This window comes from Humulus lupulus, chromosome 5, assembly GCF_963169125.1.
Source record: "Humulus lupulus chromosome 5, drHumLupu1.1, whole genome shotgun sequence".
In the NCBI taxonomy this organism is placed as follows: domain Eukaryota; kingdom Viridiplantae; phylum Streptophyta; class Magnoliopsida; order Rosales; family Cannabaceae; genus Humulus; species Humulus lupulus.
Window position 1 is genome coordinate 55,410,149 of NC_084797.1, and position 10,953 is coordinate 55,421,101.

The window sequence follows — 10,953 nt, forward strand, 5'->3', positions numbered from 1 at the left end:
TTTTAAAAAATTTCAAATTCACTCCAATTTTTTTTAACTAAATTGCGAGTCCTAAAAAATTATGTGTGTCCTAAAAATTTGAATTTTAAAAAATTTCAAATTCCCTCCAATATTTTTTAACTAAAATTACGAGATGAGTCATAAAAACTTATGTGTGTCCTGAAAGTTTGAATTTTAAAAAATTTCAAATTCCCTCCAATTATTTTAACTAAAATTGTGAGTTCTAAAATAATATTTTTAGGACTTGCATTGCGAGTCCTAAAAACTTATGTGTATCCTAAAAATTTGAATTTTAAAAAATTTCAAATTCCCTCCAATTTTTTTAACTAAAATTACGAGCGAGTCCTAAAAACTTATGTGTCTCCTAAAAGTTTGAATTTTAAAAAATTTCAAATTCCCTCCTATTTTTTTAACTAAACTTTTACTATTTATTACTTCATAAAGAAAAATATAACACAACATCCCATTCTCTCTCTTTCTCTCCTTGCTCTTCCCCCATTTCTCTCTCTCTATCTCTCTCTCTCTCTCTCACGAACTCCACAACCAAGCCACAGACAGCGGCGCTCCGGCCACCCCCCCTTCTCCACGCGCCGGCGCAATGGACACAGAAGGTCGGCGACCTTCGATCCCTGCGATCCCAGCCCCCACTACAACATTTTTGACCAAATATTACATCAAAATCTTACATACCTTTTGAAGTGTTATTAATACATGCAAAAAAAAAAAAATACACGGACACAGTATATAGGCGCCAAATGAAAAGTAACATAGGCGCCAAATATAATTTTACATAACAAATAAAAAAGCAAAATAAAAAATGAAGAAGGTTTTCTCTATTCTCTCGTTCTCTTCCCTCTCTCAGTCTGAATCCCTAATCTCTCTCAATCTCTTCCCTCTCTCGTTCTCTTCCCTCTCTCTCCCTTAGGCTGAGATCCTTCATCTTTGAGCTTCCAACCCATTCCCCTTCATCTTGTTCTGCCCGAATAGTTGAGCCCAAACGTCATTCATCTCTGTTCTTGAAACCCAAAGCCTGTTCTGCGAGCTTGAACCCAGATGGCTCCATCTCTGTTCGTGAATCTAAACATCTCATCTCTGAGCTTGAATCCAAACACCTTCATCACCGTTCACGAACCCAAACGCCTCACACCCAGAATACCCAGATGGCTTCTCCTTCTCAGTAACGACAACTTTTTTCTTCTCATACGGTCAGGGCAGGAGGAGACCTCAAGATTGACCTAACTCTCTCTGGTTTTGTGGTGAAGAAGGACTTGTTCATCGCTTTGTTGCTTCAGCGAATGGACTGCGATAACGACAAGTAAATCCCTCTTTCTTTTTTTATTTATATTTTTTTATATCTATGATCGGTTTTCGTATCTGGGTTTTGCTTCGAATCGCATTTTTTTTTTAGTTTGTTCTTGGTTGTGGTTACTATTCTTGATTCTTGGTTTCTTGATATCTATGGTTCGGTTTGTATTTAAGATTTTTTTATTTAAGTTAAATGTGTGGAGATGATATGACTTAATCTGCAGATTTAAGGAGAATGAGTGGAAATGAATGAATGGACTATGTGATTTGGCTGTTAGGTCATTTTGCTTTTGCCTTTTATTTTGCCCTTTTATCACGTAAATCTAATTGTCTATGTTTGGATTATGATACCCTTTTAGTAAGCATTTTTTGTAGCATTGTTCTTTTATTTTTACTAATTTTTTATTTTCCTTCTTCATTTTGGAATGCTAGTACTGAATACCGTCGTTTGATTTCCAAGCCACCGCCATCCATTGTCCAAGTTGCTGCCATTCGTGGGTGTTGTTTCTGATTTTTCTTCTCTGATGTGTTGTAATTCATTAAAGCAGAAAGGCAGAAAGAGACCATGGCTTCTCCTTCTCACCTCACAGCTATCCCACAACGCCTCTCAAAACCCTCAATTTCCCACTGTAAGTAAATCTCTCTCTTTCTCTCTGTATATATAATATATATACGTATATATATGACACTACTAGTACCCTTAAGATGAACTAGTATGAGAAATAACTTAAACCCTTAATTTCATTGCTAAATTTGGTAGTAAACTCGAAGCCAGTCGAGCTCCGTGTGAGGTCGATTTTGGAATATGAGAGCAGTGGCACTGAGGATTCTGGTCACTCATCATCAAAACCTCTGAAGGTAAGGGCTTCATGCATTTTTTAATCTAGCTAATTATCTCTGATTATATTGTTTATTATCTTTTACTTGCAAATCACTTATGTTTTCTTAAGAACATGATTTTAGTAGCTAGCATTGATTACTCAATGAATAAACATAATATTTGAAATGAAACATGTTTTAATCCACTCTTACTGTCAAATTTGTTTTATGCATTATAGAGTGTAGTTTTTGAGTTTGAATAATGGATTGGTTATATACATGCATTTTCAATCCTTTTTGGAGTATGGCTTCTGCCTTTTATCTATCGTCTAGCAGCAAAAACAAAGGTACATATCATATGTCTGCGTGTGTCCCTGAAATCTATCACTTCTTTTATCTAGGAGGTATGTTTTTCAACCTGATTTGAGTATCTCTATTTTGGTAGGGTGTTTTCATAAATCCAGCCTTCATTGAGCCATTTGGACTTACTTTAATTGAGGTGATTATTTTTAACTTTGGTTTCAGATATTGATTAATGTGAAGTCCAACCCGATCTCTTTTATTTATTTATGTGTTTTCAACAGGCAGCAGCTTATGGATTACCTACTGTTGCCACCAAAAACGGGGGTCCTGTGGATATTCTTAGGGTGCTTACCTATTCTCCATATCTTTTTCTTGGATGTATAGAGAAAATGCTTCTTGGCATCTTATTATCATCAAAAATTTATTACAGGTTCTTGACAATGGTCTACTGGTTGACCCCCATGATCAACAAGCAATTTCGGATGCCCTTCTGAAGCTTGTTTCAGATAAGCAACTGTGGGCAAGATGTAGGCAGAATGGACTTAAAAATATTCACCTTTTCTCGTGGCTAGAGCACTGTAAGACATACCTAACTCGAATTGCCAGTTGCAAACAACGACAACCTCAGTGGCAGAATATTGCGTATTCAAAATCTCAGTGCTCTTATATGATGTATTATTAACTGGTTTTTGCAGGAATTGTTAAAGAAAGGTGCAAAGTATTCAAAATCTCAGTGCTCTTGTTGATCACTTTTCATGCCAGCTACTTCTGAAGTTACCCAAACTGTCGAGTACATCAGAAAGACAGGAACTCAACTTCAAGTGAGAGGAAAATTTGGCTCAAAATGCTCTAGGATTAAAAGACTTTAGACACATTAAAGGTAGTGTTTATGGCTGCATGATTTACACCAAATACATGGTTGTGTGTTAATATGCTATGTAGAAAGGTCTTCTAATGCTTTTTAACTATTACTTCATTTGAGACATATTTATAACAAATGGTTTGTAGAAATTTGCTAAAGCTGATTTACTTCTTTCTATCACCATTCTACTCTAGTGATTGCTTGCTTTCCCCAATTGAGTATATTAGGCCAATTCTATTGGCACTGGGTTCTCTTTTTCATTTAGCATTAAATGCATATACAATACAAGAACCTTTTCATGTATGAGGTTCAAGTGGTGGAGCTATTGTTTCTCTTTGATGTTTTTGATGTTTCCCTTCAACTCAGTGGCATTTTATCCTTTTGAGCTCTTGTATCTTTCATTTCATATGAGCATGCTTTTAATTATTGTTATTTTGTAGATTAGTTGCTTTATTAGTTTTGGTCTTTTCTGTATATATACTCTTTTGTATCATTACTTCATTAATGAGAATTGATTTTATTCATTCAGTCACTAAGTTTCCTTACAGTACCTACCACCAATGAGGAAAAAAACATTAAAAATGTGGTAATTAGAAATATAAGGTGCCATATAATTATATTTTAAGAGAGATTTTTAAGATTTAATTTTCAATGAGAATTGAATCATGCTTTTGTTTACTTTTTCCTGCTGTCTCACTAGGTTATTACTATAAAATGTGAAAATATCCTAAGCATTTCATCTTATGCACGCAGGTGGAACATTCCAGAGACTATTCACGATCTCCTATCTTGATGATGAGATACTTGTACGTATACTTTTACCAAAAGCTCTTTCCACCAAAGCATAACTTCAATTGCATTTACTAAATTATTATTTTGGTAATTTTAAACACAATATCTTATGATGCTCAAGTCCCTGCCATCCTAATTCTATGGAACTTAGTGAAGCTATAACAGATGTGATAGGAATTGCAGAATAAAATATTCTTAAATGATGCTTGTTAAGGAAATTAGTTGCAATTCATTTCAATCTGTAGAAGAAATATGAAAAATATATATTCATATATAGAAATTTGCATATATTTTAGAATGGATATGATCTTATTCTTAATAGTGCCTACCCTAAAGTGAGAAGCTTTTTCACTAACCTCTATTAAATACTTGACCTGTCTTTGCTCATTGCCTTTTTTTGTAATGTTATAACTCCTTTTTTTTTTCTTTCTTTCTTTCTCCTTTTTTTTTTTTTTTGCTAAGCTTACTTTTCTGCTGTATTAATACCAAAAAATTAAAATTTGAGTTAGCACCTATAATCAATTGCTGAAATGTAAGACATTTTCAACCATATCATAAAACTAAAGGCTTATGCCTGCTTTAGATTTTGAAATATCTGAAAGGGTATGTACCAACTATGTCCTGAACCTTTATATTGGTGTTTGCAGATAACAAGGGATACTAGTGGAGTTCCTAAGGTTCCTAAGGTTCTTACAAGGTTAGATGCACCCTCATCACCCTTGGCTGACACCATGACAGAATATGAGAGCTAGAGATCCTTTTGTCTATGAAATGAGAATTAAAATTTTTCATGTTTCTTAAATTTGTTATTCTATTTTATTACTTCTCTTACTTTTATTTTTGTTATAATATTATGCTAACTTCAGACACAATTTAAGTGTTAGAATACTGAATTTATTGTATGTGAAACTCAAGTGAATATAGTAGGCTGGCAGAAATTTCTTCTATACCTCTTCTACTGCCTTATCTTTAAGAGTTTCAGTTGCTCTCAGTGACTTGATTTCACCGTGAGCAACCCCAACTCCCTTTCCTTTTCTACAAAATGATGGAAAAAAATAGTATCACTATAAATGCCTCTCGGTTTACTTACAGGGTTGTATGAACTCATTATTAACTTGTTAAAACAGTAAAATACAAATATACTGATACATATTGATATACATTCACTGTATTCTCTTAATGGCAGCAAGTTGTTTGATAAGTTTGATTTTATTTGCACTGTATTCTCTTTTCTTATTTATAGCTTTGGTAAGTTATAGTTTTTATGATAGTTATGGGATTGGCTTTGCATTCACTTGTTATATTATTTATTTATTTTAGTTTTCATCTTGCAGTTGTTCCCAAGCTTTGTTTGAATCTTCATTTTGTTTTCTATTATGCTTATTTATATTTGGATTTTTGAATTCTGTTTTGTTCATGTTGATTATAGTCAGTAATGATTTGGATTCACACAACCGTAGTTGCTGATATATTAATTAAGATGTGGATTCCCTTGTTTTTCTTTTTGGAATTAAGATATGGATGAATATGAATCATATGGCCTTTTTTGCTGTTATGTTAGTCCACTGGTGGCTAATGTTTATTTTGCTGTATAGGTTAGTGAGCTTGGTGCTGCAGCCCAAAAATGTCAAGCAGCTACTCAAAATCCTTCTTCCAATCTCAATTCTAGAGATGCAAAATAACTGTAATATGTAGGTTTCTGTACAGTTACCCATATGATAAATGTCCTGACTGGATTTAAATGGGGCTAATTGTATGTTGGGTTTGTGGCATCAGCTCTCCAAACTTGACTGCTTATCTTTCTCTATTTATTTTTCAGAGAGTTTGAACAAGTTCCCTCAAAGGACTAGTACACCATCTGGGGTTCATAGTCAAGCACAACAATCTGAAGAATAGCTACAACAATAGCAACAATAGCATCAACAGCAAAAACAACAACATCATCCAAACTATAATTTGAAGTAAAAAATGTTCAAGATTATAAAACTTTATTATGTTATGCTTTCAAACTTAAGTTAGAACTAATATCTCATGAAGTAGACACATTTATGGTTTGAATTAGTTATTGTTTAATGTAATACTTATGGTTTATCAATCTATTGAGAATTACATTTTATGATTAATTTTTTTTTAATCAAAATACAATAATGAAAATCTTTTAATTAAAAAAAACCATATAAATATACTTATCAAAATAAAATTTAAAATATATTATCCACACTAAAGTAACAAAATTTTATTACTATATGTTACGATTTAAAAACATATTATAAGCTTAACAAATCGTTATGATTTATATAATATAACAAACTAAAAATGTTATCAAAATAATCAAATGTAACAGTTGAAAAGTGTTATGCAAAAAGTATAAGATTAAACTTCAAATTTATAACTAAATACTCTAACTAAATGTTATTATTTGAATATTATAGCAACTAAAAATGTGTTATTGAATAGTTTAAGATAACATCGAACATAACATTCAAATACTGTTATAGAAAAGACATGACTTTTAATAACAGGGGCTATGTTAGCATTTTCTGAAGCGTTATCAATACTCCTGGTTAGCAGTTTTTAAGTGTTATAAATACTGTTTTTTCTTGTAGTGCCCTCACGCACCACCCTCCGCCACCTAAAGTCGTTCGAAGTCGCAGTGGTGCTATTTTTCCAAAACTCTTCCTAGTGTTTTCCGACCGCCTCGAGCCACCCCGACCCAAACAAACACCACCAATGCATTCCTTGTGCTTTGGGCATCAAAACCCACTAAAGGGGATACCCAGCTCGGGGGGAAGCCTAGGGGTATTTTGGGAATTTAGAGAAATATTTTGGGAGTTATTAGATAATGAATAAGTATATGGTAATTAATTGGACATGATGGTGTTAATTAGTTAGTAGTAGGAACACTTGAGGAATTAGCGGGAACTGGGAGCGAAATGTGTTAAGAATGAGTTTCCTAATATGCAGCGAAATGGGGTGTGGTTGGCCCAGTGTACAACAAAATTTTTGTAACATATTTAAACTACCTTTAAATATGCGGATCCATTAATATACATACATTAATCATAAACAAGATAAGGATAGAATTCATACCTCTTGAAGCCTATCAAGTATCCTTGCTATCTTTTTGTATTTAGAACGATCTTCCTATCCAACCTGCTCTCACGTACTCACACCAAGATCTCCCAAAGCGTTCTCTACACATCAAGAAATGTGTGGGCACTTAGAGAATGAAGGATAGTTTATTTGTGATTCTACTTAATGTACTCAACTCATGAGATCAAGAGAATAGGCCTGAGAATTGGTTCTTTATTTTCAGGGAGAGAAACTATCGTTCTATTTTTCACAGAGCGAATGTTCAGAGTTGTCTCGCATCTCATTTTTGAATATTTTTCTGATTAGTCATACATAAAAGAAAATATTCACATTTTAAAATAAATCTGTAACCATTGTACAATTTACTTTTTAATTAATTAATCATTCTATTAATGAAAAAATCCAAAAACTAATTTTTGAATTATCCATTAATTAATTAATTAAATAAATAAAAATGAAAATCCCATCCCTGAAAATGCCCTACACGCCACACACAGTCCATGGACTGTGTGTGCACGTGTAGCTTCCCTAATTTTAGGGATGTAGGTTTTTCAATTTTTATTTAATTATTTATTCAAAATACTTTGCCAGATAAGATCTAACAACCTGATAGCTAATTCAAATTTGAATTCAAATTAATTATCTTTTTAATTAATTATCAAATATAATTAATTATTTGAATAAATATTAATCTTTTAAATTCAAATCCAAATTGAACTTATCAGATTATTTTCTACCACTCAAATAAAGATATTTAATTAATTCTACCAATTAATTAAATCCAAAATTTTCGAAAATAAATATTTAATTTATTATAATTTTGAAAATTATAATTAATTAATTATTTAATTAAAATTTGAAATTAATTTAATTATATAATATAATTTCAAAAATTATACAATAATTAAATATTACTTAATTTTGTTAACTACAACTAATTTGTAATTAATTAATTAATCACTATTATCATATAACTGAATATTTGGCCTGAAGAACAAATTTCCTCTTAAATATGTCTTTAAACTATTTGCCCTTCATATCAACTCTTTCCTTGAACAGTGTTGATAGAGCCGCTATGGGGACCTATGGACCTATAATTCCAAGCTCCAATAAATTTGAGATTACTAATTAAACTCTTTAATTTAATAATCTTAATTTATTAATCTCATGATTATTCCACTATAAATATGAGACTGCACTCTTGTAATTACAGACATTTCATTTACTGAGTACTTTATAATCATAAAGCGTCCATTGATATAATCATTTCATACAACTTGACCCTCTAATGATGGTTCATAATTAATCGGGAATAAAATTACGGTTTTACCCATTTAATTATCTCTTGTTTCCTTAAGTACCATTGACTCTACTAGTGAAGGTTAATTCATAACTGAATTATGAATTTGAGCTCAATAACCTTTCAGTGCCAAAAGTCAACCCTTAAGAGAACCATCATTCAATCTCTTGCGAGAAGGCATAGATTCCATATCTGTATACTATGTCCTTAGCCATCTACAATAATGAGTTCCCAAAACAAAAGTTTTTAGCCTGATCATTCTGACAGACCCTAACAAGTGAATCAAAGAACTCATATAACATAAACAGGAGTTCATAGTAACTTCAGGATTAAGATCTATTTGTATATGATCATCAGTTGATATATTTAATTAATACTTCGAAACGGTATTTAACTAAGTATTAATAAACATATCTGGTCCAGTTCTATATATTCTCTAATATATAAAGCACCTCCACTAAAGTGTCCTACCACACTAGTGATCCGGATCTAGATCACATGTATTCATAATACTAGTGGACCATGCTTGCAGTAATTAATCTAAAGATTCCATAACTTTATTTTACTGCGAACTATTCAAGTTCATTTATCTCAAACACAATCCTCGTGTACCAATATGTGTTTGAGATCACATATATGAACTTAGGAATTTTCCTGATATTTACTTAATATTATCACAGAATAATATAGTCCATAAAATATATGCATAACAAATTAATTCAATTCATTTATTTATTTCATAAAATGAATGTCTACTACATATGCTTTCAGGGCACATTTCCAACAATCTCCCACTTGCCCTTAAGCAAATGATGCATCTCTCTCATTCCCATGTTTCTTACATGCTCCTTAAAAGATTTATAGATAAAGTCTTTGTGAAAGGATCTGCAAGATTATGCTCTGAAGCTATCTTCATAACTGCAACATCTCCTCGATGAACTATCTCTCTTAGCAAGTGATACTTCCTCTCGATGTGCTTTCCCCTCTTTTGACTCCGTGGTTCCTTTGAGTTAGCTACTACCCCACTGTTGTCACAGTATTGGACTAGTGGCTTATCCACATCTGGTACAACTTCTAGATCGGAATAGAACTTTTTGAGCCACATAGCCTCCTTAGCTGCTTCACAAGCCGCTATATACTCAGCTTCCATGGTAGAGTTTGCAATGCTGGTTTGTTTAATACTTTGCCAGACTACCGCTCCTCCTCCAAGAGTAAACACTGATCTAGAAGTCGATTTTCGACTATCTATGTCTGATTGAAAACTAGAATCAGTGTAACCAGTGGGGTTCAGGTCTCCACCTGAATATACAAGCATATAATCTCTAGTATTTCTAAGATACTTGAGAATATTCTTTACTGCAGTCCAATGACTCAATCCAGGATTAGATTGATAACGGCTGACTATCCCTACTGCATAACAAATGTCAGGTCTTGTACACAACATGGCTTACATTAGACTGTCTACTGCAGAGGAATAAGGATATTGTCTCATGTCTTCCTCTTCCTGAGGTGTTTTGGGACACTGCTCTTTGGAAAGGAATACTCTAGAACGGGTTGGCATATCACCCTTTTTGGAGTTTTTCATATTAAAGCGTTCTAGCACCTTATCAATATAAGTTGCTTGAGACAACGCCAAAGTTTTGTTTTGTCTATCTCTAATAATCTTAATGCCCAGAACATACTTGGCTTCTCCCAAATCTTTCATTTGGAATTGTTCAGCTAACCAATTCTTTACTTTTGATAATGATGTTACGTCATTTCCAATTAGTAATATATCATCAACATAAAGAACGAGGAATACTACTACACCATCTTTGATTTGTTTATAGACACAAAGTTTGTCAACGTTTTGTTCAAAACCAAACATTTTAATTGTGTCATCAAATCTAAGATTCCAAGATCTAGAAGCTTGTTTGAGTCCATAAATGGATCTAAGAAACTTGCAAACCTTTTGCTCTTGACCTTTTAACTTGAACCCTTCTGGTTAAGACATGTAAATGGTTTTGTCGAGGTAGCCATTTAGAAAAGCTGTTTTGACATCCATTTTCCAAATCTCATAATCCATTCATGCAGCTATGGACAAGAGTATACGAATGGATTTTAGCATGGCTACAAGAGAAGAATTTTCTTCATAGTCAACCCCTTCTTTCTGTGTGTAACCTTTGGCTACAAGCCTTGCTTTGAAAGTCTCTACTTTCCCATCTGCTCCTCTTTTCTTCTTGAATATCCACTTGCAACCAAAGGGTTTGATATTCTCAGGTGGATCTTCAAGAACCCAGACAGAATTGGAATACATCGATTCCATTTCTTGGTTCATGGCATCTTGCCATTTGTCCTTGTCAGAATCATTCATTGCATCTCTAAATGTCAATGGATCGTCTTTGTTTGTGTCAGACACAAGCATTTGAACTTCGTGTTCATAGCGTGTGGGTTGCTTACTAACCCTCCCACTATGACGAGGTTCACTACTATTCTGACT

General features: G+C 33.0%; 1 long non-coding RNA gene across 1 annotated transcript; it reads left to right on the forward strand.

Moving 5' to 3' along the window:
• Positions 1 to 2,444: 2,444 nt before the first annotated feature.
• Positions 2,445 to 3,056, forward strand: LOC133780421 (uncharacterized). Its single transcript, XR_009869301.1, has 4 exons — positions 2,445 to 2,471; positions 2,570 to 2,623; positions 2,709 to 2,771; positions 2,858 to 3,056. It is a non-coding gene; the product is annotated as an uncharacterized LOC133780421 (long non-coding RNA).
• The last annotated feature ends 7,897 nt before the right edge of the window (positions 3,057 to 10,953 follow it).